Source organism: Sapajus apella, unplaced genomic scaffold (genome assembly GCF_009761245.1).
Source record: "Sapajus apella isolate SASKATOON/1434 unplaced genomic scaffold, GSC_monkey_1.0 scaffold9, whole genome shotgun sequence".
NCBI lineage: Eukaryota > Metazoa > Chordata > Mammalia > Primates > Cebidae > Sapajus > Sapajus apella.
In genome coordinates, this window is record NW_022436949.1 from 904,716 (window position 1) to 930,555 (window position 25,840).

The window sequence follows — 25,840 nt, forward strand, 5'->3', positions numbered from 1 at the left end:
CTGATTTCTTTTCTGATGGAGTGTTGCTCCCAAGGCTGCAGCAGGATCTGTGTGATACTTAAAGTTCCCTCTCTTGGTGTGGTCCTTTGTCGACACTGTCACCGCCATGCCATAGTCCACAGTGAGCTCTGTGAGCTGACCCAGCTGGAGAGGAACACGGGCTGGGATAGGATTTAAACTTACCTTAGCCTTTAGGGGAGGGGTGTCCAGTGTTTTGGCTTCCCTGGGCCACACTGGAAGAAGAATTGTCTTGGGCCACACATAGAATCCACTAAATTAACAGTATCTGATGAGCAATACACAAACAAACAAAAATACACAAAAAATCACAATGTTTTAAGAAAGTTTATGAATTTATGTTGGGGTGCATTCAAAGCTGTCCTGAGCCACATGCTGCCTGCAGGCTTTGTGTTGGATAAGCTTGCTTTAGGGGGCACCAAAGAAATATGTCCCCTTAAACACTTTCTACATTTTGGAGGAAAGCCGGCTTCTCACAGCAGACTGGTAGCTTTCTGATAAACAGCCTACTGGGCTAAGACACCCATAAGCGTACTTGTTTGTGATGTGCAGGCTTGAGAAACAGAATTACCAAAGCATTCTGCAAATCCAAAGAGGTGAAATATGATAGAAACTTTATTGATTTGGCACGCTTGACTCTCCCTTTCTGAGCTTTTGATGAATGTCTAGAATGAATGTATAACAAACACCCATGGTCTAACTGCTGTCTCCTGATTTGTGATTCTTTTTCCCTCCGTGACTTCACAGACCTTGTTTTACAGACTTTTCAAGACAGTTGAAATAATTTATTTTTAAAGAATAATTTATAAAATGAAAACTTAACCCAGGTTTTAGCCTTGTTCACCTACCAAGAATAGAGAAAAAGAGTTTAAAATACTTTTAAAGTCTAGCTATTAGGAAATGTAGTAGCCAAAATTTTTTTTTTTTTTTTTTTGAGACGGTGTTTCACTCATGTTACCCAGGCTGGAGTGCAATGGCGCGATCTCGGCTCACCGCAACCTCCGCCTCCTGGGTTCAGGCAATTCTCCTGCCTCAGCCTCCTGAGTAGCTGGGATTACAGGCATGCACCACCATGCCCAGCTAATTTTTTGTATTTTTAGTAGAGACGGGGTTTCACCATGTTGACCAGGATGGTCTCGATCTCTTGACCTCGTGATCCACCCGCCTCGGCCTCCCAAAGTGCTGGGATTACAGGCTTGAGCCACCGCGCCCGGCCTAGTAGCCAAAAATTTACTTAACTCTGTTATTTCTTACAATTTTTCAGTCCTTGGAGCCATCTATAAAGTTAGAAAAACAAGAATTAGAAAAATCTCAGGTTTGTTCATTCTAAAACATATTTATTAACTACTATGTACCAGTTACTGATATAGGACAAGGATCCTGGGGTGAGTAGGTCATGGTTCTTGCCCTCAAAGAGCTTACAGTCTTCATGGACTTCTCAGAGATTTTATGAGAAAAGTGCACAGTAAATGTCACTTTTCTTCCTTTCACCTGGATATAAGGACTTTCTAAGGACAGTGGGCAAGCTCCCGTCAGAATCCTTTCTTGGCTAGGTACAGTGGCTTACCCTTGTAATCCCAGCACTTTGGGAGGCCAAGGTGGGCAGATCATGAGGTCAGGAGTTCGAGACCAGCCTCACCAACATGGTGAAACCCTATCTCTACTAAAAATACAAGAATTAGGTCAGCATGGTGGTGCATGCCTGTAATCCCAGCTACTCGGGAGGCTGAGGCAGGAGAATTGCTTTAACCTGGGAGGCGAAGGTTTTAGTGAGCTGAGATCATGCCACTGCACCCCAGTCTGGGTGACAGAGCGAGACTCTGGCTCAAAAATTCTTTCTTGCTTTTCACGTGTCGGGAGGGCCGTATCGCGGGTCTCTCCTTGCCACGGTGCGCCAGAGCGGAGTACGAGTCTGAGGCTGAGGGAGTCATGGCAGGACAGGCGTTTAGAAAGTTTCTCCCACTCTTTGACCGAGTATTGGTTGAAAGGAGTGCTGCTGAAACTGTAACCAAAGGAGGCATTATGCTTCCAGAAAAATCTCAAGGAAAAGTATTGCAAGCAACAGTAGTCGCTGTTGGATCGGGTTCTAAAGGAAAGGGTGGAGAGATTCAACCAGTTAGCGTGAAAGTTGGAGATAAAGTTCTTCTCCCAGAATATGGAGGCACCAAAGTAGTTCCAGATGACAAGGATTATTTCCTATTTAGAGATGGTGACATTCTTGGAAAGTACGTAGACTGAAATAAGTCACTATTGAAATGGCATCAATGTGAAGCTGCCCATTCCAATGAAGTTCTGAAATCTTTCATCATGTAAATAATTTCCATATCTCTCTTTTATAATAAACTAATGATAACTGATGAAAAAAAAATTCTTTCTTAAGTGGTCAGGTTTCTTCCTGTTTTGTATTCTTCTTGGTAAAATGGTAGCATCTTTGTACTCATGTATCGCTTTGCATGTACTCTGACTTCTAAACTGTGACCAGGGTATGTTTGTTAAATGCATACATGCATGAAGACCTGAACTGTTTTTAAATTACTTTTAAAAATCAATTCGTCTTTTACTTTGGACCCTATGACCTCTTCCAGGAGGAGAAGGCCATGTCTTTCTCATCTTTGTGTCCCCAGATAATATGTGCTCACAAAAACTCTTGGAGTTACATTTAATTTCGTGCCTCCTTCTTTGGGTATAAAAATGGGATGCTTTTCTCCTTGCCCTCATCCCGGACACACTGGGTGTGGGATTGTTGTGAGGAAATATAAAGTGTGGATCTCAGTGGATCTGAGTAGCTTGGAAAGGGTGGTTTCCGGGGTGAGTGGTGGGAGCCATAATACATTTATGAACAAACATGGCAGTGTGTTTCTGGCCTGGGTGTTCTGCTCTGAAACTTCTGCGGAGACCAATTCTTAGCAACAATTAAGTAAGCATTTTTTTTCCTCCTTCTGCCAGCTTGAAATGAAGGTGTTGGCTACCTTCTGCTTCCTCTAAATTAGCATACTCCTCTCTTGATTGGAGGAATTGTATATAAATCCTCTGTAGGTGCTTGTTCTTCAGCTCTGTAAAGTTTCTCTGGGTCTCTCTTCCCTTCCTTCTCTCTGAACCTCCCTCACATAAGCTCCTCATGGTTCCTAACCCTTCAGGGTTATCACTTTGTCTCACCATCCTCTTGCCTGGTTTAGAGGTGGTAGCCTGATTTTGGAATTCTTAAGATATTACGGCAAGGAACTGCCTCCACAGTTGACTTCTCAACAGTGGCCCAGAGGTGCCTCACCTCACTCTCATCTCTGGTCCATGGAATGCAACCCCTAGGGCTCTCCGCCTTGTCATGTATCTGTGGAGAAAGATGTGATTCCCATAGGATGAGCTGATGCTCAGACTGACTCCAGCTTTCTGAATTAGAGGTGCAGGAGTAGGGGAAGATTGTGGGTGGATCTAAGGTAAGCATCTTTCTGTCTTATTCACAGGACATGCAGCTAGCCTTACTTTCTTGCAGGTATACAGCAGAAGACGTTTGTGGCATCATTTGCATCTCCTTGCTAAAGATAGGCAGGAAGATTATATGCTGCCTCCTAGAAGGGAAATGCTGGGAAACGCCATAAAGAACTTTTTTGGGATTAGGAACTATTGAGAATTCTTGCCTCATTATTAAAAAGATTCTAGAACAGGACAGACCTAAGGAGATACATCTGATCCTGGACTTTCTTTTTGGTGGGTGGGATGGAGTTGTGCTCTGTCACCGAGGCTGGAGTGCAGTGGTGTGATCTCGGCTCACTGCAACCTCTGCCTCCTGGGTTCAAGTGATTCTCCTGCCTCAGCCCCCCAAGTAGCTGAGATTACAGACGCCCACTACCAACCCAGCTAATTTTTGTATTTTTAGTAGAGACGGGATTTTACCATGTTTGTCAGGCTGGTCTCAAACTCCAGACCTCAGGTGACCCACCTGCTTTGGCCCCCAAAAGTGTTGGGATTACAGGCGTAAGCCACTACTCCCAGCCTGATCCTGGACTTTTAAAGTCATTCCTCGACCCGCAGACATTCAGCTCCAGAGAAAGGACAGTGTCAAGGGCAAAAGCAGCAAAAGCTAAAGGTTTTGTAGAGTGTTTAGCACGGCCAACTTAGGGGCCTGGCTCTGTAACTTTTTCTGACTTTTCAGTTGTCTCCTTCAACCATGGGAAGTCTTCTAGATGCCCAAATGCTGGGTTCTGTGTCCTCCCTCTGTGCTTCCGTAGCACACTGTGCCCACAGTTCTGCCAGCACCCAGCACATCCCAGTCCCATGTTTGTGAGACCATAAGAATACTGAATGCAGGGGCTGCACCTTTTCCTGTATATGCCTGCGGATATGTAATATCACACAGGCATTAGAGGCATTCAGCGGGGACTCACTGAATGAGTAGATTAGGCAGCCCTTTACAGCCTGGGTGCTCCACTCTAGGAAAAGCCCTGCAAATGTCTCCAAATGTCTCCAAGGTAACTTGTGCCCAGAATGTGCCTGTGGAGTATTAACTTTAGGGTTTAATTTTTTTCTTTTTAATTCCTACGCAAAGTCTGTGAATGAACATAGTACCTTCTCTTCATGAATTTATAAAGACCATTCTTGTCTTAGCTCCTAGCAAAGACGCACGTTTGATGAGTGTTATTTCTTTTTTGATTATATGCAAACAACACTGGAAGAAGTGGCATTTTACACTGTCCAACTGGAATTAGATAAAAATCTGGAGAAATTTGTGGAGCAGGCTGTTGTACCAGGAGAGAGCACAGAGAGAATTAAACAAGTGAATATTTGAAAAGCACATAGTCAGCACTGTATAAGCCCTTGTTAAATGGAGAAACAAAGCATTACTGCTGTCACTGTTATTATTAGACACTAAAACCTTATGCAGACTAGAACATTATCGCTTGAACCACTGAAGTTCTGATATTTCAAAGAGAAAATGTTTTACATTTTGGAAGTCTCCAAAATACAACATGAAAGTACTGTTGGCTTGAGGTTTATTCTATTTAACACCTTTCAATAGGGCAACATCTGGATGTTATCAAGGCTTGGCAAGATGAGATGCCAAAATTACAAATTCTGGAAATGCTGTGCATTAGGCACTCTTGTCTTTGCCTGTAATTGCCTTAAAGATATAAAAGAGCCTGATTGTAATAACTCCCCTAGTGTAACTATTCTTCATTTCTATTCCACAAGAGAAGATAGCAGGAAGTAGTATCACTCTAAGGGTATGAGTAGGGAGAGGAGGAGCTAATCCTTAAATATGTGTGCCCTGCATTTCGAATAAGCCCTGAACAACAGAGCAAAAGTATTACCGGTAATCTTATATATATCCCTTAACCTATTAACTGGAATAATTGTTGCACTAAGATAAGACGCCCCTAAGTATTCCAGGCTAGGTGGCCCTAGGTCAGGAAGCATTTATTATTTATTTCCTAAAGTCCTGTTCTCTAGTGATAGGGATGGAAATTTGGCAGACTGGGTCTCCCCTTGTCAAGCAAGTGAAATGGTTGCTTCATTTTTAATCTGGTTCCTTTGCCCTGACAGATAAATCTGAAGAGTGCTGTTAAGAATGTGATGAATTGGGCTTCTGGTGATGTCTGTGGGAGAGGGAGCAAGATACAGCAGCCTGGAACTACTTTCATTGCACACAATTGCAGGCCTTTTAAAATGAAATTGGTAGAGCCAACCATTTCCGAGAAGACTTAAGCAAAGAGAAAAATCTGTCTCAAACATGCCTTGAATTCACTCAGTGCACTTCATCTCTCTTTTCAGGGAATGTGTCAAGGGTCTTTGGATTGAGCTGGAATGATGGGAAACGCTTGAGTACTATTGTGGCTGAATTAATTTGGCCCCTGGGGACCATGATGCTTTGTGAGCAGAGAAATGGGTGCTTCTGTGTTACAGTTCAACAGCTCTAGTTGGATGTGAGCTGTATAAAATGAGAGGGTAAGGCATGTCTGAGTCACCCTTGGTGTCATGTGGCCAGATACCATGCCTGCCAAGCATAAACATAAGCAGCAGTTTAATCCTCATTTGAGTAATCTGAGCTGAGGAGATAGCCAAACTGTGTGATAGCTGTTCCCAACTAGACTTTTGTTTCAGACCTAAAGATATTTTAGATTGAATGCTACATATGATGAGGAATCATGGCAGATTTTTAGCAGAGAATTGATAGAATTTGATTTATGTTTAGAGAGAACAAAAGGGGAGTGGATGTAGTGGCTCACGCCTATAATCCCAGGACTTTGGGAGGCCAAGGTGGGTGGATTGCCTGAGGTCAGGAGTTCGAGACCTCGCTAATGTGGTGAAACCCCATCTCTAACTAAAAATACAAAAATTAGCCAGGTGTGGTGAGGAGGTCAGGAGTTCGAGACCTTGCTAATGTGGTGAAACCCCATCTCTACTAAAAATACAAAAAATAGCCAGGTGTGGTGCTGGGCGCCTATAATCCCAGCTACTTGGGAGGCTGAGGCAGGAGAATCTCTTGAACCCAGGAAGTGGAGGTTGCAGTGAGCCGAGATCACACCACTGCACTCCAGCCTGGGCGACAGAGTGAGACTCCAAAAAGAAAGAAAGAATGAACAAAAGCGGTAAACCAGTCAGGGTTTGGTCAGGAGACAGACACCACAATGCACAGTTATGAGCCACATAACAACATTTCTGTCGAACACAGACTGCATATATGGTGGTGGTCCCATAGAATACAATACTATATTTTTACCATGCCTTTTCTATGTTTAGGTGTGTTTGAATGTACAAATGCCGTTGTGTTACAATTATCTACCACATTCAGTACAGTAACATGCTGTACAGGTTTGTAGCCTAGAAGCAAGAGACTATGCCGTATGGCCTAGGGTTGTAGAAGGCTACGCTGTCTTCCAGGTTTGTGTAAGCACCTGCCATGATGTTCACACAATGATGAAATTGCCTAACAACAGAATTCTCAGAACATATCTCCATCATTAAATGAGACATGACTAATAGTTTGGACAGGGAAAACTGAATCCTGCATAAAAATAGGAACTAATTAAAGGGTATTACCTACTAAGAAGTATAAAGGGAATGCTCAAGACAACTGGGGTGAGATACAGGGGGCAGTCACTAGGCAGATGGCTGAAAGACAGCATTCAAAGAAGGCATAAGCTTGGAGGAGGTCCTTCCAGTTCAGTTTCAAGGCTGTGATTCATTTAATGTGGTCTAGTAGATGTCAGAGAAGTCCACTGAAATGAGGCAGGATGGGCTGCCGAGCAGGAAGCCACCTGTTATGGTGACGGTGAAACCCTTTGGAGGGTTTGCGTTATCAGGTCTGCTGCCTGCTGCTGCCAAGGGAGCTGCTGGTGGCGAGGAAGCAGCTCAGTGGTTTGTAAGAATAGAGCTGGAACCAGAAGAAAGCCCCTTCCTCGTGCAGTGTCCCATTAGCGCCCTCTATTGACAAGGCCTAACATTGTACCCGCTAACGAAAGAAATCAGGTCCAGCTCCAGTTACCATAATGTAGGGCAGAGATGGGCCTATGTGGGCCTCAAAGACAGTAAACTGGAACAGGCATAAGTGGTGAAGTTAAGATTGTCTTGGAAAGGGGAGAGAAGGTTGGAGTGGGTGGAGCTACGGATAAAACTAGGATGAGACTGAGCGATGCACTGACCATGGTCCTGAAGCGTGGCTGGAACAGTGAGGATGGACCCAAGGGGAATTAGAAGGATACTGAGGGTATAGATTAAATAGATCTCTGTGGCGAATGAGCCAGAGATGGGCCAGAGGGAAATGGCAGGGATGCACTCTAGGTTTGGTGGCCTTCATATCTGGGAAAAATAGCAGGCTTCGGCTTCAAGGGAAGATAATGAATTGTTCGGACTTGTCAATTTATGGTACCTGTAGGTTATCCTAAGATTTAGAATTTCCTGGAAAAAGCACAACAGATTCAAATATGTAGTGGGGCTATAGAGTTCCACAACTGATACAAAACTCACATATAAAGAAAAGGAATAAAAAACAAATTTCCACCTTAAGAAGAAATTCAACAAAATTTATTTTCAGAAATAAACTTTCTTCAAATTCATAAAAATCTAATGAATTTTCATTAAAGCTTGAGCCTGTAGTACTTGTTTTTTTATAATATGGGAAGTTGTAATTTAATTTTAAAAAGATTTAGAGGTGGGATTTCACTATCTTTCCCAGGCTGGACTTGAACTCCTGGGCTTAAGGGATCCTCCCATCAACTTCTAGAGTAGCTGGGATTACAGATATGCACTGAAACTGTAATTTAAGTAAAGATCACCATTACAGATTAGTGTATTTGTGTGGATGTGTTTTTGTATGGAGTTTTGTTGTTGTTGCGTACAGAAAGAAACTTAAAAAGCCTGTACATAATTTCCAAGTGAATGAACTTTCTATATTAAACAGAGTAGAAAATATAATATTTTTACACGCTGTTACATTTTATTGCAGGCCAAAAGCTGGTTCACTCTTTTCTATATATACACATATACCCAAAGGAAGGAGGTGGAGCTAATGGGCTGAGAAATCAAAAAACAAAAGCAAAACTAAGCAAAACAAGTATAATTTTTTCTCAGCTCTCATTTCTCGAACCACACATTATAGCACTTAGTTGTATTTTGTATTTTGTGTCTAGTTGCTTCCTGTATGTAAATCCTGCTTTCTCTTTTATACTAATTCCTAGAGGGAAGGACATATACCACATGCTATTTATTCTTCACAGTTTAATAAGAACTTATTAATAAAGAATTCATTTTTATTGTTCAACACATGCTTACTAAGCATCATTCTGAGCCAACACACACCCAGGTGATCCTTGGAACAAACGTGAAAAACACACAGTTCTTGTCCTTGAGGTGCTCATGATTTAAATGAAGAAAAATGTAAAATTTGGCCATTTTGACAAAACATATTTGGGCACTTAAAGAGATGATCCATTCTTTGGTCAGACTCTTGAATTTTGAAAGGCTCTTTAACAAAAGGATCCAGGAAGTACCGTCCATTCTTCCCACCAAAGTTTGTGAGTTTACTGGGTATCAGACACCATGTGGGCTAATCAGAACTCCAGTAGAATTTGTATGCAAAAATCAAATGAATGTTCCCATATTATATGTGTAGGGAACCAGCCCTACATCACCCGTGGATACCCCATGTTTGGTGGTGACAAAGGAATGAGAAAAAGACAGATTAAGGGGCCATCACCCATTACTTTGGAGGAGACAGTGAAGGCCCTGAACTCTGATCATCCACACTGTTTGTTGGTTACAATCACTTTGATCTACAGGGGAGGGGTGGAGTGATGGTGGGGAGAATCAGTGAGCCAGAACTGGTGTGCCATCCTAAGGATTGATAACAGTCTCGGTTTGGGAGTTTCACAAAAAAAGAACATGTGGTTATATTTAGTTTATTATCTATGTACAGCTGGTGGAACATGGACCTTACAAGAAGCCTGCAAGTCTGGCTACATCATAGTGCTATAAAGGGATTTTACGTCCTTGAGCACAATGTTTATGTAAGAGAGCCGAGGTCACCCTGCACTGGAACTTAAGGCATGGAGAGGCCTTCCTCCTCAGAGGCCTCCTGCAGTCTTCTGCAGTTTGTTGTTCCTTGTTTATGTGTTACTCATAACCAACTTACATAGGCACTCTGTAAGTCCTTTCTCCTTTACTGCTTTTCCCAACAATATGGAATTGTACTGGAGAGAACATCAGAACAGTCTAAAGCCTTATAAACTTGACAAGAACGTTGGGAAGAATAATGATCCTCAAAATGCTTTGAACACAGAAAGTACCAACATAAGTGCTAATTATTATTATTAGCCCCAAGACCTTTTTCCTTTTCCCTGTACTGTTAGATCTATCATAAACTTTCTTAACTTCAAGGGAAAGTATGTTCTTTACATGAGTATTTTTGCGAAGTCAAATGCTAATCTATGCATTTATGGAAAAACACCTCTTTTGTTATTCTTTTTATCCTCCCTTGAGGGCAGACATTGTGTCATTTACCTATTCTGTAAGGTACCTAGCAAAGCAATGTGCGTTATGTTACTCTATGTTGGCAATGGCTGGCTTGCCTTAAAAAGAAGCAAAATATATATTTAGAATCTTATCTGGGGCCATGCATGGTGGCATGCCCCAGTAGTCCCAGCTACTGGGGAGGCTGTGGTGGGAGGATCACCTGAGCCTCAGGAAATTGAGGCGTCAGTGAGCCATGATTTTGCCACTGCACCCCAACCTGGGTAATGAAGCGAGACCCTGTCTCAAAACAAACAAAAAACTCAACAACAACAACAGCAACAACAACAAGAAAACCCAAAAGAATCTTAGCTAGGACTGCAAACTAGTGAGATTTAAAAATAACAGAACGTAGGTAATCTAAAAAGATTTGCATTTTAAAGTGGTCACTAGGGGAGACTATAGAGTCTGCGCTATCAGAGCTCGGTCATCACTCCAAATATTTTGGCTTCCCTCATCTGGAATTGCCTTCAGAACCACTTGTGAAAACCATGTTAAAAGCTAGTGTCATTACTTTATTTAACACCTGATACACAGAAAAGAACATGAGAGACCAAAAGTGAAAAATGTATCCAAAGGGAGTGCTCTGTGTTGGGGTGTGCAAGGCTCAGAGAGTCAATGAGTTAGAAACACATTTGCAGTGATATGAAGCAAATCATTCTAATGCTATACACACCCACATAAACTCGAGAAAATTTCAAACACAAGCATTGAAAGATCTTAAAGCATTTTAAAATTTCAAATTTCTGTTATACTAGATCTTGTGGGGAAAAAAATCAAAATCATGTTTAAACCACATTCACTGAAGAAAGAAAGAAGACAAATAGGGAGAATAACCTCCACACACCCCCACCCCCAACACACACACACAGACACACACACACAGACACACACACACACAGACACACACACACACACACATGCACACACACTCTCTCTTTCTCTCTCTCTCTCCCCCTCTCTGCTCTCTTTCTAGGAGCCCAATCAAATGTTCTGAAAAACCAGCTAAGGACCACCACTTCTGCTAGGTTGTTTCCTTCTTTCTTTCTTCCACCACATGAGACAATAATAGTCAGAAACTTTTGGTTACTTTCTACCATTTTCCAGTCAACTCATTTGTTGCCTGCAAGAGGAAAGAGAACTGGAACATAGAGCTGGCTGGTCACAGGCTTTTATTTCTTTCCCTATCTCATACGTCTTTTTAAGGCTTGTATTGGTTTGCTAATGTTTCTGTAACAAAGTCCCGCAAACTATGTGGCTTCAACAACAGAAATTTATTGTCTCACAGTTCTGGAGGCCAGAAGTCCAAGATGAAGGTGTTGACAGGGTTGTTTTTTTTCTTAAGACGTGGGAAGAATCTGTTCCATGACTCTCCCCTAACTTCTGGTGGTTTGCTGGCAATCTTGCTGCTATTTCTTGGCTCGTAGATATATCACCTTGATCTCTGCCTTGATATTCACTTGCTGTTTTTTTCTGTGTGTATGTCTGCCTCCAGAATTCCCCTTTTAATGGGACACCAGTCATATCAGATTAAGGCAAACTCTAATAATCTCATTTCAACTTGATTATCTTTGTAAGACCCTATTTCTAAATAAGGTCACATTCTGAAGTACTTGGGGTTAGGACTTCAGCATATAAATTTGTGGGGAACACATTTGACCCATAACAGGCTAGAGTGAGGGTGGACAGAGAAATGCAAATGTGGGAAACAGAAAGCTTAACAGGTAGACTCTTTGCACCATGACATATATAAACAGGAAGTTGTTCTTCTCACTTTCATAAATTGTCATACTAATAAGAGTCTGAGCTAAGACACCTTTATCATATCCATCTCAGGTAAATTTCTGTATCACTTTGCTTGTACCTATGACATTCATTATTTTCTGCCTGGTACTCAGTTTATTATGTGCACAATTTATTTCTCTTATCAAACTATAAATTCCTTGAAAGCAGTATCTAATCAATCTCTGTTTCTGTTTCTTGACCTAGCACAGTACCTTGAACATGATTGATATTCAATAAATTATCATTGAATCCATAAATGGCTGCCCATACTTTATAGTTACAAAGTTCAAAAAGTGTATAAACTCACTGTTAAGCACTATGTTGGTCAGGATAAGTTAGGTTGTGCTGCAGAATCAAACAACTCCAAATTCTCAGTGACTTAATACAACAAAGTTTATTTCTTGCTGATGCAAAACTTCCTACAACTCCAGGCAGTTCCTTAAACTGGTCATCCTCCATGTGGAAGCAAAGTATCCTAAAAAATTTCATCTTAGCATTAAGCAAGCCAGAAACGTCAAATGTCAATCTCATACACCCTTTCTTTTTCCCTAAAAAAAGTATCCTAGATTAGCATTGTGTTTTGTACAGCATTTACTGAGCCTTACTATGTGCCAGGCAGTATTGTAGATACTGGGATCCAACAGTGAAAAAAACATACTAGAGGATACATTTCTATATAGAACAAGGAGAAAAAAAGGAGTGACCAAATAATGAGATATTTGCAAAGAATTGTAAATACCATAAAGAAAGTAGAACAGGATAATATTGCATAAAATAACTCTCCTGTGATCTCAGTGCCAGTATGTTCTAAAAATCTTAGTCTTCTATTAGAAAATTAGTCATGGGAAAATTGACTCACACAAAATATTTAAGAAAAGAAAAAATTTCTAAAAAATTTCTAAAAGGATACACATACACTCTATTTCAGCTCTCTATTGCTGTAGAATAAACCACTCTGAAACTTAGTGGCTTAAAACAATAACAATTTTACATTTACTCACAATTCTCTGATTTGAATAAGACTTGGTGGGAAAACCTCATCCGTGCTCCCTATCTGTTGGACTGTGCTCCATATCCAGAATGTCTTTTTTATTCACATGACTATTGACTCAGTTGAATATCTAAAGTGTAATGGCTCTCTGAGTGTCTCTATCTCCACATATCTACTCCAAATGGCTAGCTTAGGCTTCCTCACAGTATGGCAGCTGGGTTTCAAGATGGAGAATTCCAGGAAAATACGCTCAAGTGCCTATCCTTTGCTTGCATCACACTTGCTAATGTCCTGTATACTAAAGGTAGTCACATAGTCATCCCTAGAGTCAACCTGGCAGAGAACTACACAAGGGCATGATAAGAGAAATGGTTCATTGAGAGCTACCAAAATATCTTTTTATCACTGTCAACCATCTGGCCTCTAATAATTCTCATTCCTCCTGCAATACACTCTGCTTTTGCTGAGATGCCCATAACCTCATTCTATTACAGCATGAGATTCAAACTTGAAGTCTATAATCTCATCATCTAAATCAGATCCCAGTGAAGGATGAGGCTTCTTAGGTATAATCACTTTTGATCTAAATACCTGTGAACTGAACAGATGAAGAGATAAGTTATATTCCCCCTCCTGCCCATAACCATCAACATATTATGGTGAAGCAAGGACTGAAAAACGGCAATAAAAGGTTCCATTCAAAAAGGGGTAAATGGGAGAAGTATAGCAGTTACCAATCTGTAGCAATCTGCAATCTAACTGGGTACATATTTTCAGATCTTAGGGCCTAGTTCTGATATCTGAAAGTGATTCATTATGGCTCATGCTTACAACTGAATGACTTTCAGTCTTCATCCTGCTTATAGAGGGTTGAGAGTACAGAGGCTTCTTTTTATTTTGAAATGCTTCTGTTCAATCTGGGAATGTTGTGCTAGTACAATTTTCTTTAAAACTTTGTGGGTTTCTTATGTATCTTATTAGGGATTAACTTCATTAGACAAAAGTTATACCCATAAAACTCTTTGAAACCAACTCCTTTCTAATTTTGCTTGCAAGTCAGGGTGCTATGGAACAATATTCTTACTATTTTTAGAAGATTCTTTTTTTCTAGTTGAGTTTGAGGCAAGTTGTGAGGATTCTTAGGAGCCCCTTTTTCTATCCAAGGGAGTTTATAGGTCAGAGCCCTAAATCTTTCTGAGATCTCACAAACAGTATTATTGATTTGATCTTTACTTTGAGGCCCTATTTTATTGGCAGTGTCCTGGATTTGATATGAAGCAGTTTTTTACTTTGAGAATATTTCTCCAGCAAACACTGGGGATGAGAATTTATTTTTGAACCCCAAAGCCTTTGCATTTTCTTCAAATTTTTCTTTAAAACAGAATAGCTAATTCTTTAGTTCATCTTACACTTCCCATAACTTAACTTAGGCAACTAAATACAGCTAAAAGTTGCAAGATGCTACTTTAAACATTCTGCATGGATATCTTCATAGTTGGATCCACAAGTTAATTAGATATCTTATCTATTTTGCACATTATTGGTGGTAACAGTTTTGCTAATGAATCTACCCATCCATAACTTGGGGTTTCTTTTCTTTAACTTCCAGAAAGCAATTTCCCCTTTGTTCTTTTAACTAATATTAAATGTCTTCTTGAGATTTATCAGTTCTCCACCTATTGCATAATTCCGCATCCCTCATGTGTTGGCTTTTTGTTGTAGCAGTACTCCACTTTGGGTATCAATTTCTGACTTCCAGGTTACTTCAGGGACTGTTTTACCAAGTGTTCTGCCAGCACATGATGCAAGTTCTCTTTTCTCCAGTGTCTGATAGCTGTTTTATCACTGCCCTTCCACTCTTCACTAATGCAGAAACTCAAACAAAAATCTCTCAAGTTATATCCTTAGGGCAATAAGTACACATTTAATTTAGTCCCCTGTATTTTCTGGATCATCATTTTCTGCACTGTAAAGTCATAATTGCAGTTATTAAAATTTCTCAATTGCCAAATATTCCATTTTCTTAGAAAGATTACAATCAATAATTGCCTTTCTTTCCTTTCTTTTCTCCCTGCCCTCTGCCTCCTCACCCTTCTTCCTTTCTTCCTCCCTCCCTCCCTCTGTACCTACCTCCCTTCCTTCCTTCCTCCCTTCTTCCTTCCTTCTATCTATGTACATATTATTTGGCTCTTGGGTGCAGATGTAAATACATTTTTTTCTTCCATGATACTTACTGTCTAGTAAGAAACTTACTTGTTATTTATCTTAAAAAATATATTAACCAGAAAATCTATGTTGGTTATTGGACAACCCAAGGGAAAATTTCAAAGCAAACAAATCTTGCCTTTGGCTCACCTCACTTCCCCTGTTGGCAAACTTTTCTCCACTTTTGGAAACCCGGTCACTGAGGTCTACTGTTTTTTATTTTTCCTAGGAAGCCTTTGTCCTTTGCTTGATTTCTTCCAGAACAGGCCTCAGAAACTATCCATAGTTTTCCTGCTTTTCTTTTCACTAATACGTATATATCTCTACCTTCTTCTTTGATTTCCTCAGGGACTTGGTCTTGACTAAATTTTCCCAAGTTGTTTTTTTTTTTTTCCCCAGTAATGCAATATTGGGTCATCGTTGTTTTCTCTGATAAAATGGTAACATTTAGACAGATATTTTTTCTATAGATGAAACATGCTAACATAAAGAATGTCTAAAATTATGACTGGCATATGAGGAAGATATGTGGCGGTAAACTGGCCTTTCTGACTTCCTGAAGTTGTCATGGCAACTCCATGTGGCTTCTGTCTCCCCTCCTGGGATGCTCCATGTGACCAGGCCCTTGTGCTGGACAAGGCATGCTTTTAAGTGTGGATAGAACCAGTGGCTGTGCAATTAAATTTTTCCAATTTGTTTTCAGGACAGAGAGGTTTGCAGTGTAGGTCTGGCTTTGTACCCTTACTTAAGGAGTCATCTTCTGGCTCCTCAAGGACCTGAAGGAACCTAATTAGCCACATAGTAAAATCTGTACTTTGTGGGCACCAGACGCTTGATAGCAAGTGTAAGTAACTTTGTGACCAGCATTTGCTTTTTATATTTATTTGAAATAAATCTATGTTATCTCTTCTGTGTATTTGACATCTGAAGAAAAAGATTTCTGACCACACCCTTTTTCTCTGGTACCATTTTCTTTTATAATTGTTTATAATGTAGTCTGCTGCAGCTGGTCCGGACATCAGAGGGGAATCATAAGACAGGGAGTATGGGCCTGGCAGGGTTTCAGCTCTTTACCTGCATTGGGATTATTATTATTATTATTATTATTATTATTATTATTATTGAGACTCTGTTGCCAGGCTGGAGTGCAGTGGTGCAACCTCTACCTCCTGTGTTCAAGTGATTCTCTTGCCTCAGCCTCCCAAATACCTGGGACTACAGGTGTGCACCACCACACCCAGCTAATTATTGTATTTTTAGTAGAGACAGGGTTTCACCATGTTGGCCAGGATGGTCTCAATCTCTTGACCTCGTGATCTGCCTCCTCGGCCTCCCAAAGTACTGGGATTACAGGTGTGAGCAGCAATGTCGGCCTAGGAGTTTTATCTGTGAGGATTAAGTGAGGTGTCAGGACCCAAGGAAGACAGCTGGGCTGAGGGGGATGCCCTCGAGTCTGTTCCCAGGGAGGAGGTGGCCAGAAGCTGCTGTAGCCAGGCTCTGCCTCTTGCTACCTATGGGACCTGTCGGGTGTGGAAACAAATACATTTCTATAAATGTGGAATGATCTCAAATGAAGAGAAGAATGAGAAAAGCTCACTTGATCTCTTTGATAGTAGTTTCTTTGTTTTTGTTGTTGTTTTGAGACAGGGTCTCACTCTCTTACCCAGGCTGGAGTGCAGTGGCATAGTCACAGCTCATCACAGCCTCCACGTCCTGTGCTAAAGCGATCTTCCCACTTCAGCCTTCTGAGTAGCTGGGACTATAGGCATGTGCCACCACGTCTGTCTAATTTTCTTTTTTTTTTTCTTTTGTAAAACTGAGGTCTCACTATGTTGCCCAGGCTGGTTTCAAACTCCTGGGCTCAAGTGATCCTCCCGTCTTGGCCTCCCAAAGTGCTTGGATTACAGCAGTGAGCCATTGCAGGCAGTCTTCAGTGATAGTTTATCTTAAAGTATAAAATGTGGATAGTAACATCTGCCCAGCCTTCCCAAAGATGAATTATATTTACAGTTCTGACCATCTTGGGGATGAAGGTGTTCATAATTTCTGAGAGTTTCTGCAAACCAAAACAAAAATATCTTCCTGCAGGGAGGAGCAGGTTTCTCTGACTTTCTGACTCAGCTTGAGTTCTCTTTGGTGGGCAAGTAAAATTGCTTTTCTGTGCTTCTTTGAGAGCAAGTTGAAACCCAGACAGGGAGGGACATTCCTTTGTACATTTACTGCTACCTGGAAGAATTTTCTTTTTCTTTCTTATGGGAATAAAAATAGGATCAAAAAATGTTCTTTTTCTTTAGGGGTAGTTAGGTGTGAAACAGCTTAAAACCATAATCTAAACAGTTATGACAAAGCTACTTCTTTTTTCTGGGAGGAAAGGTATAATCCTATTATCTTTGTGTGGTTATCAGCACCACTTGAAATTCCAATTAGTGCAGCTAATCACCATGGGCTCCTCTAGTACTTAGCTGGCAAATAGCTAAGTCTAATTAATACTTTGGAGTGGTAGGTAAATGGCATTTATTTTACTCCTGTAGACACATTTTCTAAGATTTTGATTTGGGGCTTTTTTCATTGCAAATGGACATTTTTAAAGAGGAACAACAACAACAATGAAATTCTGTATGAAACTAACAAAATAAGATCCTAAGTGCTCTTATCCAATCTAAAAGGAACCAGAGAGAAAGACAGTCCACTCACTCTTCAGTCAAAGACATACTTCTTATCCACTTATTGTTAAAAAAGTAAATCTATAAAATAGGAGATGATTTTTTTCATTTGAATACAGATTTGTAAAGAGGTATATTACCATTTGACTCTTTAACAATTATTTGATTAGAAACAGGATAGAATATTATATTACTAATAACTTGGACCTCTGAGCTTTTTAGTGCAAAGGACTTAGAGCCTGGAATCTCTGGCAAGTCCATTATAATAGCCTGGCTGACCTCCATGAAAAATGATACCTTTCCTGTGGCCAGTGAGCGTCTTATTTACTTATTTGTTTGTTTTTAATAAATATATTAATTGTTTTGAGGCAGAGTCTCACTTTGTTACCCAGGCTGGAGTGCAGTGGAGCAGTCTTAGCTCACTGCAACCTCCACCTCCCTGGTTCAAGTGATTCTTCTGCCTCAGTCTCCTGAGTAGCTGCAATTACAGGCACCCACCACCATGCCTGAATAATTTTTGTATTTTTAGTAGAGATGGGGTTTCACCATGTTGGCCAGGCTGGTCTTGAACTCCTGACCTCAAGTGATCCACCTACCTCAGACTTGGAAAGTGCTGTGATTACAGGTATGAGCCACCACGCCTGGCCCCAGTAGGTATTTTAAACTTGAACTTGGCTGAGGGGCAATCCCTGTTCTTCCATGTAGAAACTCTGTTAGCAACATCCTGTAACTGTCAATTCAGAGTGCCATTGTCTCCTGTCCTAGTGAGGTTCTGGAGTTGATTTAGATGAGGGTCAGCTTCACAGGGTGAAGCAAGGCTTGATCAACTGTCCAATGTTACCTATTGCCCCATGTTGACCACTGTGGTCCACACATGTCTTGGAGAAAGAGACTGGAGGGTTCACAACTTAGTCAAACTCACTGTGTCTTTTGGCAAATCCATTCTTATAGTTGGTCATAATTGTCCCATCAATGTTTGAAAATAAGCACTACAATATTAACCCAAAGAGTAAGGGTGTATTAGCTCATTTTCATGCCACTGATAAACACATACCCAAAACCGGGAACAAAAAAAAGGTTTAATTGGACTTTCGGTTCCACGTGGCTGGGGAGGCCTCAGAGTCATGGCAAAAGGTGAATGGCACTTCTTACACAGTGGTGGCAAGAGAAAAATCAGGAAGAGGCAAAAACAGAAACTCCTGATAAACCCATCAGATCTTGTGAGACTTAATTCACTATCACGAGAATAACATGTGAAAGACGGCCCCCCATGATTCAGTTACCTCCTCCTGGGTCCCTCCCATAACATGTGGAAATTCTGGAAGATACAATTAAGTTAAGATTTGGGTGAGGACACAGCCAAACCATATCATTCTGCCCCTGGCTGCTCCAAATGTCACGTTCTCACATTTCAAAACCAATTATGCCTTCCCAACAGTCCCCCAAAGTCTTAACTCATTTGAGCGTTAACCTAAAAGTTCATAGTCCAGAGTCTCATCCAAGACAAGGCAAGTCCCTTCCACCTATGAGCCCATAAAATCAAAAGTAAGCTAGCTAGTTCCTAGATACAACAGGGGTACAAGTATTGGGTAAATACAGCCCTTTTCAAATGGGAGAAACTGGCCAAAAGAAAGGGCTACAGGCCCCATGCAAGTCCAAAATTCAGCAGGGCAGTCAAATTTTAAAGCTCCAAAATGATCTCCTTTGACGCCAAGTCTAACAACCAGGTCACACTGATGCAAGAGGTGGGTTCCCAAAGTCTTGGGCAGCTCTGTCACAGTGGCTTTGCAGGGTACAGCCTCCTTCCTGGCTGTCTTCACCGGCTGGCATTGAGGGTTGGAGGCTTTTCCAGGTGCACAATGCAAGCTGTCAGTGGATCTACATTCTGGGGTCTGGAGGACAGTGGCCCTCTTCTCACAGCTCCACTAGGCAGTGCCCCAGTAGGGACTCTGTGTGGGGGCTCTGACCCCACATTTCCCTTTCTCACTGCCCTAGCAGAAGTTTTCCATGAGGGTCCTGCCTCTGCAGCAAACAGTTGACTGGGCATCCAAAACATCTTCTGAAATCTAGGCAGAAGTTCCCAAACCTCAGTTCTTGACTTCTGTGAACCTGCAGGCTCGACACCACATGGGAGCTGCCAAGGCTTGGGGCTGCCAACCTCTGAAGCCACAGCCTAAGCTCTCTGTGGCCCTTTTCAGCCATGGCTAGAGTGGGTGGGACACAGGGCACCAAGTCCCTAGTCTGCACACAGCATAGGGACCCTGGGCCTGGCCCAGGAAACTACTTTTTCATTCTGGGACTCTGGGCCTGTGATGGGAGGGGCTGGGGCTGCCTTGAAGGTCTCTGACATGGCCTGGAGATGTTTTCCCCATGGCCTTGGGGATTAACAGTAGGCTCCTTGTTACTTATACAAATTTCTGTAGCTGGCTTGACTTTCTTCCCAGAAAATTGGTTTTTCTTTTCTATTGCATTGTCAGGCTGCAAATTTTCCAAACTTTTATGCTCTGCTTCCCTTATAAAACTAAATGCCTTTAACAGCATTGAAGTCATATCTCAAATGCTTTGCTGCTTAGAAATTTCTTCCACTAGATACCCTAAATCATCTTTGTTTTTTTTTCCCCCATTTATTTTATTGCATTTTAGGTTTTGGGGTACATGTGAAGAACATGCAAAATTGTTGCACAGGTACACACGTGGCAGTGTGATTTGCTGCCTTCCTTCCCATCACCTACATCTGACATTTCTCCCCCTGCTATCTGTCCCCAGCTCCCCACCCCGCACCATCCCTCCCCTATTTCCCTCCAACTGACCCCAGTGTGTAGTGCTCCCCTCCCTGTGTCCATGTGTTCTCACTGTTCAACACCCGCCTATGAGTGAGAACATGCGGTGTTTGATCTTCTGCTCTTCTGTCAGTTTGCTGAGAATGATGGTTTCCAGGTTCATCCATGTCCCTACAAAGGACACAAACTCATCGTTTTTGATGGCTGCATAATATTCCATGGTGTATATGTGCCACATTTTCCCTATCCAGTCTATCGTCGATGGGCATTTGGGTTGGTTCCAGGTCTTTGCTATTGTAAACAGTGCTGCAATGAACATTCGTGTGCACGTGTCCTTATAGTAGAACGATTTGTAATCCTTTGGATATATACCCAGTAATGGGATTGCTGGGTCAAATGGAATTTCTATTTCTAGGTCCTTGAGGAATCGCCACACTGTCTTCCACAATGGCTGAACTAATTTACTCTCCCACCAACAGTGTAAAAGTGTTCCTATTTCTCCACATCTCTCCAGCATCTGTTGTCTCCAGATTTTTTTAATGATCGCCATTCTAACTGGCGTGAGATGGTATCTCAATGTAGTTTTGATTTGCATTTCTCTGATGACCAGTGATGATGAGCATTTTTTCATATGTTTGTTGGCCTCATGTATGCCTTCTTTTGTAAAGTGTCTGTTCATATCCTTTGCCCACTTTTGAATGGGCTTGTTAGTTTTTTTCTTGTAAATCTGTTTTAGTTCTTTGTAAATTCTGGATATCAGCCCTTTGTCAGATGGGTAAACTGCAAAAATTTTTTCCCATTCTGTTGGTTGCCAATTCACTCTAATGACTGTTTCTTTTGCTGTACAGAAGCTGTGGAGTTTGATTAGGTCCCATTTGTCTATTTTGGCTTTTGTTGTCAATGCTTTTGGTGTTTTGGTCATGAAGTCCTTGCCTACACCTATGTCCTGAATGGTTTTGCCTAGATTTTCTTCTAGGGTTTTTATGGTGTTAGGTCTTATGTTTAAGTCTTTAATCCATCTGGAGTTAATTTTAGTGTAAGGTGTCAGGAAGGGGTCCAGTTTCTGCGTTCTGCACATGGCTAGCCAGCTTTCCCAACACCATTTATTGAACAGGGAATCCTTTCCCCATTGCTTGTTTTTGTCTGGTTTGTCAAAGATCAGATGGTTGTAGATATGTTGTGTTGCCTCCGAGACCTCTGTTCTGTTCCATTGGTCTATATCTCTGTTTTGGTACCAGTACCATGCTGTTTTGATTACTGTAGCCTTGTAGTATAGTTTGAAGTCCAGTAGTGTGATGCCCCCTGCTTTGTTCTTTTTGCTTAGAATTGACTTGGCTATGCGGGCTCTCTTTTGGTTCCATATGAAGTTTAAGGTGGTTTTTTCCAGTTTGGCGAAGAAGGTCATTGGTAGCTTGATGGGGATAGCATTGAATCTGTAAATTACTTTGGGCAGTATGGCCATTTTCACGATATTGATTCTTCCTTACCATGAACATGGAATGTTTCTCCATCTGTTTGTGTCCTCTCTTATTTCGTTGAGCAGTGGCTTGTAGTTCTCCTTGAAGAGGTCTTTTACGTTCCTTGTTAGTTGTATTCCTAGGTATTTTATTCTCTTTGAGGCAATTGTGAATGGAAGTTTGTTCTTGATTTGGCTCTCTTTAAGTCTGTTATTGGTGTATAGGAATGCCTGTGAATTTTGCACATTGATTTTGTATCCTGAGACTTTGCTGAACTTGCTTATCAGTTTCAGGAGGCTTGGGGCTGAGATGATGGGGTCTTCTAGATATACAATCATGTTGTCTGCAAATGGAGACAATTTGACTTCCTCCTTTCCTATTTGAATGCCCTTTATTTCTTTTTCTTGCCTGATTGCTCTGGCTAGAACTTCTAATACTATATTCAATAGCAGTGGTGAGAGAGGGCATCCTTGTCTGGTGCCACATTTCAAGGGGAATGTTTCCAGTTTTTGCCCATTCAGTATGATATTGGCTGTTGGTTTGTCATAAACAGCTTTTATTATTTTGAGATACGTTCCATCAATATCTAGCTTATTGAGGGCTTTTAGCATAAAGGGCTGTTGGATTTTGTCAAAGGCCATTTCTGCATCAATTGAGATAATCATGTGGTTTTTGTCTTTGTTTCTGTTTATGTGGTGAATTACGTTTATAGACTTGCGTATGTTGAACCAGCCTTGCATCCCCGGGATGAAGCCTACTTGATCATGGTGGATAAGCTTTTTGATGTGCTGTTGCAATCGGCTTGTCAGTATTTTATTGAAGATTTTTGCATCTATGTTCATCATGGATATTGGCCTGAAGTTTCCTTTTCTTGTTGAGTCTTTACCGGGTTTTGGAATCAGGATGATGTTGGTGTCATAAAATGATTTGGGAAGAATTCCCTCTTTTTGTATTGTTTGGAATAGTTTCAGAAGAAATGGTACCAGCTCCTCTTTGTATGTCTGGTAGAATTCAGCTGTGAACCCATCTGGACCTGGGCTTTTTTTGGGTGGTAAGCTCTTAATTGATGCCTCAACTTCAGACCTTGTTATGGGTCTGTTCGGGGTTTCGGCTTCTTCCTGGTTTAGGCTTGGCAGGAGGCAAGTGTCCAGGAATTTATCCATTTCTTCCAGGTTTATTAGTTTGTGTGCATAGAGTTGTTTGTAATAATCTCTGATGATGGTTTGAATTTCTGTGGAATCTGTGGTGATATCCCCTTTATCGTTTTTTATTGCATCAATTTGGTTATTCTCTCTTTTCTTTTTTATTAATCTGGCTAGTGGTCTGTCTATTTTGTTGATCTTTTCAAAAAACAAGCTCCTGGATTTATTGATTTTTTGAAGGGTTTTTTGTGTCTCTATCTCCTTCAGTTCTGCTCTGATCTTAGCTATTTCTTGTCTTCTGCTAGACTTTGAGTTTTTTTGATCTTGCTCCTCTAGCTCCTTCAGTTTTGACGATAGTGTGTCAATTTTTGATCTCTCCTTGCTTCTCATGTGGGCACTCATTGCTATATATTTTCCTCTAGAGACTGCTTTAAATGTGTCCCAGAGATTCTGGTATGTTGTGTCTTCATTCTCATTGGTTTCAAAGAACATCTTTATTTCTGCCTTCATTTCATTGTTTATCCAGTCAACATTCAAGAGCAAGTTGTTCAGTTTCCATGAAGCTGTGCGGTTCTGGGTTAGTTTTTGAATTCTGAGGTCTAGCTTGATTGCACTGTGGTCTGAGAGACTATTTGTTACGATTTCCGTTCTTTTGCATTTGCTGAAGAGTGATTTACTCCCAATTATGTGGTCAATTTTAGAGTAGGTGTGATGTGGTGCTGAGAAGAATGTATATTCTATGGATTTGGGGTGGAGAGTTCTGTAAATGTCTATTAGGTTTGCTTGGTCCAGGTCTGAGTTCAAGTCCTGGATATCCTTGTTAATTTTCTGTCTGGTTGATCTGTCTAATGTTGACAATGGGGTGTTAAAGTCTCCCACTATTATTGTGTGGGAGTCTAAGTCTCTTTGTAAGTCATTAAGAACTTGCCTTATGTATCTGGGTGCTCCTGTATTGGGTGCGTATATATTTAGGATCATTAGCTCTTCTTGTTGCATTGATCCTTTTACCATTATGTAATGTCCCTCTTTGTCTCTTATTATCTTTGTGGCTTTAAAGTCTAATTTATCAGAGATGAGAATTGCAACTCCTGCTTTTTTTTGCTCTCCATTTGCTTGGTAAATCTTCCTCCATCCCTTTATTTTGGGCCTTTGTGTATCCTTGCATGTGAGATGGGTTTCCTGGATACAGCACACCGATGGGTTTTGTCTTTTTATCCAATTTGCCAGTCTGTGTCTTTTGATTGGGGCATTTAGTCCATTTACATTTAGGGTTAATATTGTTATGTGTGAATTTGATACTGCCATTTTGGTGCTAGCTGGGTGTTTTGCCCTTTAGTTTAGCTGGTACTTGTTGTTCCTTTATATGTGTAGAGCCTCTTTCAGGAGCTCTTGTAGAGCTGGCCTGGTGGTGATGAAATCTCTGAGTACTTGCATGTTCCCAAAGGATTTTATTTTTCCTTCACTTATGAAGCTTAGTTTGGCTGGATAGGAGATTCTGGGTTGAAAGTTCTTTTCTTTAAGGATGTTGAATATTGGCCCCCACTCTCTTCTGGCTTGTAGGGTTTCTGCTGAGAGATCTGCTGTGAGTCTGATGGGCTTCCCTTTGTGGGTAACCTGACCTTTCTCTCTGGCTGCCCTTAGTATTTTCTCCTTCATTTCGATCCTGGTGAATCTGACGATTTTGTGCCTTGGGGTTGCTCTTCTTGACAAATAACTTTGTGGTGTTCTCTGTATTTCCTGGACTTGAATGTTTGCCTGCCTTGCTAGGTTGGGGAAGTTTTCCTGGATAATATCCTGAAGAACATTTTCCAGCTTGGATTCATTCTCTTCGTCGCATTCAGGTACACCTATCAAACGTAGATTAGGTCTTTTCACATAGTCCCACATTTCTTGGAGACTTTGTTCATTCCTTTTTCCCCTTTTTTCTCCAGTCTTGCCTTCCCGTTTTATTTCATTGAGTTGATCTTCGACCTCTGATATCCTTTCTTCTGCTTGGTCAAGTCTGCTATTAATACTTGTGCATGGTTCGCGAAGTTCTTGTGTTGCATTTTTCAGCTCCATCAATTCACTTATATTCCTTTCTATTTTGTCCATTTTCGTTAGCATTTCATCAAATCTTTTTTCAATGTTCTTAGTTTCTTTGCATTTGGTTAGAACATGTTCTTTAAGTTCACAGAAGTTTCTTACTACCCACCTTCTGAAGTCTGATTCTGTCATTTCATCACATTCGTTCTTCCTCCAACCTTGTTCCCTTGCTGTAAGGAGTTGTGATCCCTTGTAGGAGGAGAGGTGTTCTGGTTTCGGGTGTTTTCATCCTTTTTGTGCTGATTTCTTCCCATCTTTAAGGATTTATCCACCTGTCGACTTTGTAGTTGCTGGCTTTCAGATTGGGTCTCAAATCTTTCAGATTGACGTTCTGTTTGTTGATGATGAGGTTATTTCTGTTTCTTGGTTTTCCTTCTGACAGTCTGGCCCCTCTGCTGTAGGTCTGCTGAGGTTCACTCCAGGCCCTGCTTGCCTGGGGTTCACTTGCAGCAGCTGCTGAACAGTAAGGGTTGTTACCAGTTTTCTTCTTCTGCTATCTTTGTCCCAGAAAGATACCCGCCTAGCGTCAATCTGATCTCTCCTTTATGAGGTGTCTCTTTGGATATATAGGGGTCAGGGAGCTGCTTGAGGAGACGGTCTCTTCTTTATAGGAGCTCAAATGGTGAGCTGTGAGCTCTGTTGTTGTTCATTCAGTGCTGCTGGGCAGGTACGTTTAGGTCAGCTGCAGCAGAACTCATAAACTGCTTTTTGT

At 41.2% G+C, this 25,840-nt stretch overlaps 1 long non-coding RNA gene and 1 pseudogene across 2 annotated transcripts in view; one reads left to right on the plus strand and one right to left on the minus strand.

Moving 5' to 3' along the window:
- Nucleotides 1-25,840, minus strand: part of LOC116551248 — a 46,502-nt gene that overhangs the window by 16,329 nt on the left and 4,333 nt on the right. Inside the window, exon 2 of the long non-coding RNA XR_004268795.1 lies at nt 13,373-13,379. This is a non-coding gene — a long non-coding RNA (uncharacterized LOC116551248). The remainder of the gene's footprint in view (nt 1-13,372; nt 13,380-25,840) is intronic.
- LOC116551246 lies at nt 1,864-2,387 on the plus strand (annotated as a pseudogene). Its single transcript, XR_004268793.1, has one exon. The product of XR_004268793.1 is annotated as a 10 kDa heat shock protein, mitochondrial pseudogene (transcript).